Source organism: Elephantulus edwardii, unplaced genomic scaffold (genome assembly GCF_000299155.1).
Source record: "Elephantulus edwardii isolate Elephantulus edwardi_28Jun2011 unplaced genomic scaffold, EleEdw1.0 scaffold00178, whole genome shotgun sequence".
NCBI lineage: Eukaryota > Metazoa > Chordata > Mammalia > Macroscelidea > Macroscelididae > Elephantulus > Elephantulus edwardii.
Genome location: NW_006399928.1, coordinates 6,842,554 through 6,847,866, shown reverse-complemented (window position 1 = coordinate 6,847,866; position 5,313 = coordinate 6,842,554). Strand labels below are relative to the sequence as shown.

General features: G+C 39.6%; 1 pseudogene; it reads right to left on the bottom strand.

The window, feature by feature from the left end:
- Nucleotides 1-3,565: 3,565 nt before the first annotated feature.
- Nucleotides 3,566-5,313, bottom strand: part of LOC102847652 — an 80,622-nt pseudogene continuing 78,874 nt past the window's right edge.

Below are 5,313 nucleotides of genomic sequence, written 5' to 3'. Positions count from 1 at the left end.
CGCGCAGGAGGGGAAGGCCCTCTAGGAGGTGGATTGATTTGGTGACTGGGGCAATTGTGATGGGTGTGTCAGAGACAGTGAGATTGGCACAGGACAGAACAGAGCTTAGGGCTGTTGTACATAGCGTCGCTATGAGTTGCAAGCGACTCGATGACACATAACAACAACATTCTTTATTATGTCTGCAAAGTTTTCTTCTAGTAATTCTTCCACAACTTTTTCAGTGCCTTTACATGCTTCCTCCTGTTCTGGGATTTCAATGATGCACATGTTATTTCTTTTGATGGTTCCCCACATCATTCTTAGGTTTTCTTCTTTTTCCTTCTTTTTTGACTCTGATTTTTGCTCTAGCAGATCAGTGGTGACAAAATTCTATCTTCTATTCCACTATTTCTGTGCTCCAGCTCTTCAACTCTGTTCATGTGTCCCTACATCATGTTGACAGGATCTGAAACCTTGGACCTTATTTTTTCAATGCCTCTAATTCCTTGGTAGTTTTGGCTGCATTTTTTTGGATTGTTTGGGTTGTGGTTTTTTTTGTTTGTTTGTTTTTTTTTTTTGGTCATTGTTGTTTGGTTTTTTTTTTTTATTAAGCTCCTCCTGATTTTTGCTTGGAGTGTCCTGTAATTCTTCAAGTTTGTTTTTCACACATTGAAAATATTCAATCGTTGTTCTTTTGAATTCTGTGTCATAAAGTTCCATCAGACTTTCTGGCTTCAGGAAATCCATTGCTACTGTGTCTCTTTTCAGGGGTGATTTCTTGCTTTGGGTTTATGTGGGGAGTGTGATAGTCTGCTTATTTCATGATATTGCTGTGGTAGAGTGTTTTGCACCTGAGACAATAGCTGGTTCTTGATCTGACACCACTGCTCCTGAAGAAGGCTGGGCAAGCACACAAGTAGATGCACATAGGGTGGATGCACTCAGACACACACTTGGGGGGGGCAAAGCACACAGAGATGCACACGGGGTGGGGGGAGTATGTCGGAGACCTCACTCAATTTCCTGCTAGCCTGCTTGCTTCTAGCGAGTGGGTCCCACTGCTGCTCCCTGCTCCCTGCTGTGCCTTGCTGCTCCCCACCATGACTCATTGCATACCACTGGGGATCACTGTACCCTGCCAACACTTGGTGCACCATACTCTTGTTATTTACAGATTCCACGACTCTCAAATGTCCACTTTGGTACACAGCAGTATTTTGAAAAGCACCTATATATTTGTGCTCTCTTATTGGTTCAAATTCTGCAGGCCAAGGCCCAGCAGTTTGTTCCCAAAGTACATGAGTGAGCACAGAGCAAGCCTACTGTTCCCTTCTAGAAATTGTTTCTCACCTCCGTCATGGGGCACAGGACCTTTCTGTTGCCTGAGTTAAGAATCCCACGTGTTCAGGTCTCACAGCAGTTTATTCACCAAAGTACCTGAGTGAGCACAGAGGAAGCCTATTGTTCCCTTCTGGAAGTGGCTTCTCACCTCCGTCATGGGGCCCAGGACCTCCCTGTTGCCTGAGTTAAGGATCCTGTGTTGTCAGGCCTCATAGCACTTTGTTCCCCAAAGTACCTATTTATTTGTTTGGAATCTCAGGATGTAGTGGTGGCATGGGACGTAGTTGAGGCACAGGGCATAGTTGCTAGCTGAATGAGACCTTCTAGGAATCAAATCCGTATACACATAAAAATACTTCTCCAACAGTGTAATAAGAAAAGCCAGAGAGTGGGGAAAATATTTGGTAATGGCATGTCTGATAAGGGACTTGTATCTAGAATTTATAGAATACTCCAGCACTACAACAAGATAAACAACCTAATAACAAAATGGGCACAGGATATGAACAGACACTTCATGAAAGAAGACATTCACATGGTGAACCAACACCTGAAGAAATGATCAAATTTCTAGCTCTAAGAGAGAATAAAAGAAAATAAAAATAACTATGACATTGTTTGGGAGAAAATGGACCCCTTATTCACTGTTGGTGAGAGTGTAAAATGGTGCAACCAGTATGGAAGTTGATAAGATGCTTTCTCAAAAAGTTGGAAATACAAATACCTTTGGACCCAGCAATTTCACTTCTGGGAATATGCCCTAAATGAATCAGAACTGCTACCCAAGCAGATTTATGAACAGCTATGTTTATTGCTACACTGTTCACCATAGTAAAGAGATAGAAACAACCAAAGTGTCCATTAACAGATGAATGTATGTAGAAGATGTGTTATATTCACACAATGGAGTACTAGGCAGCACTGAAAAACAAAGAACTTATAAAATATTATACAAAAAGGGTGAGTCTGGATGACATTATTCTGAGTGAAATATCTCAGTCACAAAAGGACAATGACTATAAATGCCACTGTTATAAAGCAGGACTGATATGAAGTTTGGGGGGAAACTAACAAAAGAGGTGATAAATAATGTATACTGCATTGAAACAGATGAGGAAAAGACCTGTTTAAAAGAAATATATAATTAGGTATTATTTGCATGACAATAGTCCAGAAAAAGAGCTTGCGGGGAAAGGGGAATTGTGCAACAATAAAATATTTTTTTTTCCATAGAGAAAAGCAAACTAATGGGGCGGGGGTAGGCAGGAAAATGTCCATCAAAAAATGAATGGAATCCAAATTCTCTATAAACTTTAGTTAAAATATCAATTAAAATTAAAACAATTTTTTAAAAAAGAACTAATATATCTTTATTTAAGAAGTCTGAAGTAAAGTGTCTTTTTGACATTCCTGTGTGGGAGTATCTGCCTTATTCACAGCAACTCTAGAATTCAACATCAATATTTGGGAGCACAACTATCATGGGATATTCTATCACTCACAACATTGTATATCAGGGTAGAACTTAAAATTTACTTTTTTTACTATGAATGCAACACCATTCTTCTTTTTTTAATTCCCAGCATAGTATTATGTGAGTATCTGATTCAAATTAGTCAAAGTTAGTCCATCTAATCTCACTATTGCCTAGAATGTCGATGTTCATACATTCCACTTAATTTTTCACAATTTCTAGTTTTCCAACTTTCAAACCATGTATGCTCTATGTTCCAATTATGAAACGATGTTTGCCATTATTTTTCCTTATTTTGACTGACTTCCAATCAGGGCTCTACCACTAATACTATATATAGTATTAGTCCATTTCATGTTTTCTCCTAAAATACAATGTTGTTTGTGATAGGATATTATCCACACACATACAAGGAAGAACTGTTAAAAGACATAGTAGTTAGAAAGTATGGACTTGGTGACAGAAATTAAACTGAAATATAATGATTGAATTTTATACTTTCAATGACTTACTCAGTGCAAATACATTTTTTAACCATTGCAAATCATTTTAATGTATAACCAGTATATTGAGAAAAAAATTGACTAAAAATAAGTATATCAAAATGTAGTGCCCTAGAACCAATGTATAGAGTGTGGCCTCGCCCCACTGATGGTGTCTGTGTGTGCTGGGTGAATAGCAGACACCTCCTTTGCGCATCACACCCAGGTTTCTTCAGATGTATGAGAACAGGGAATGATGCTGTCTCCTGAGGACTTCCTGATTTGTCTAATATTTCAGAGTCACCGTTTTGGTTTATAGGTATTAATTTAGAGCTTCCTCACCCAAGTCTTTTCCCAAACCAGGTTGTTTTACTCCACCAAATTTGGCTGCCACATCCGTCTTGTTGTCTGTGTTAGTAAAAACAGTTCTTGCTTCTAGTTTCACATAAAGAGCTTTATTTATGTCTATTGTGGAAAAAGCCCGAGGCCAAACTGTACTCTGTATCACTTGCTTGCTACAACACTCCCCTGATGTCTCCATTTTGGAATTTAGAAATGCCCATGATAGGCCCAAAGGATTCCTTTTTGGCAAAATACATGTGGTCTTCAACATCTGTGAACACAGCTGGTTTCATTAAAAAGCTGGCCTTTCAATTTGCCTTACCAATGTGGCACCCTCTTTCTCTCCAGCTTCACAGTACTGCAGAAGCTTTTCCAGGTGAGCCTTGTGTATCTGTCAAGTCAGTATATCTGTCAAGTGGATCACCAATTTTCATCTTTTTAGTTTCTTCTACCACTCTTGTCACAAACTCATCATGGATGGATTCTTCCATGAACTATCTTCTGGCTGCAATACAATTCTCTCCTTTATTGAAAAATACTGCTCCCATACCCATACGCACTGCCTTGTCAAATTGACAGTCATTGAAAATGATTAATGGGGTTTTGTCACCAAGCTGTAAGGAAACTTTCTTCTAGTTGTTAACAACAAAGCTCTTCATGATCTGTTTGTCTATATCTGTAGAACCAGTGAAAATGAGCTGGCAGATGTGTAGATGCTCTGAAAGGCATTGTCTTGTTATACCCCTTGAACCTAGAATTATGTTGATTATCCCATTTGGGAAGCCAGCTTTGAAAGAGAGCTCTGCAAACTTCAAAGCAGTCAAGTGCATACCTTGCCCTGGTTTGAGCACTAAGGTGTTGCCTGCTGCCAGACAAGCAGCAGCATTTTCAGCAGGTAATTCCAGGGGATGATGATGACACAGACCCAAAATGGCTCCTTTTTCTGAAGGTCAGGTTATGATGTGGACGGGCTTGGTTAATTGGAATTGTAAAACCCTGAATTTTGTCACAACAGCCAGCAAAATATCTGAATGTTTGCACAGACATTCAAGTATGAGTTTTCAGAGCCAAAGTAGAAGACCTGTTAAAAGGAATAGTAGTTAAAAAGTATGGACTTGGTGACAGAAATGAGACCGAAATTGAATGATTAACCTTTGTATTTTCAATGATTTACTCATTTCAAATGTATTTTGTCTAAAAAAAACCCCAAAGAAACAAATGGTGACTTTAGAGGTGGACCGGCAACAAGATGAGGCAGTAAGACAGACAGCTGGAGTGTGAGTGAGAGAAGAAAAAAGCCACTGTCAGCACATGGTGGGGTGCCACTAGCTTGCGCCTGGGAGCTGCTTGCTGATGCCAGGAAAGTGCTGGGGAGCTGCTTGCTGATGCCATGCACATGGGGAGGGGGAGCTGCTTACTAACGCCAGGCATAGGATATGAACAGATACTTCACCAAAGAAGACATTCAGATGGTGAACAAACACATGAGTAAATATTCACAATCCCTAGCTCTAAGAGAGATACAAATCAATGAAATATCAAATCACCCCAGTAAGAATAGCAAAATTTAACAAAGGAGCAAGCAACAAATGTTGGTGAGGTTGTGGAGAAGCTAGAACCCTTATTCACTGTTGGTGGGAGTGTAAAGTGGAGCAACCACTATGGAAAGCAGTATGGTGCTTTCTCAAAAAG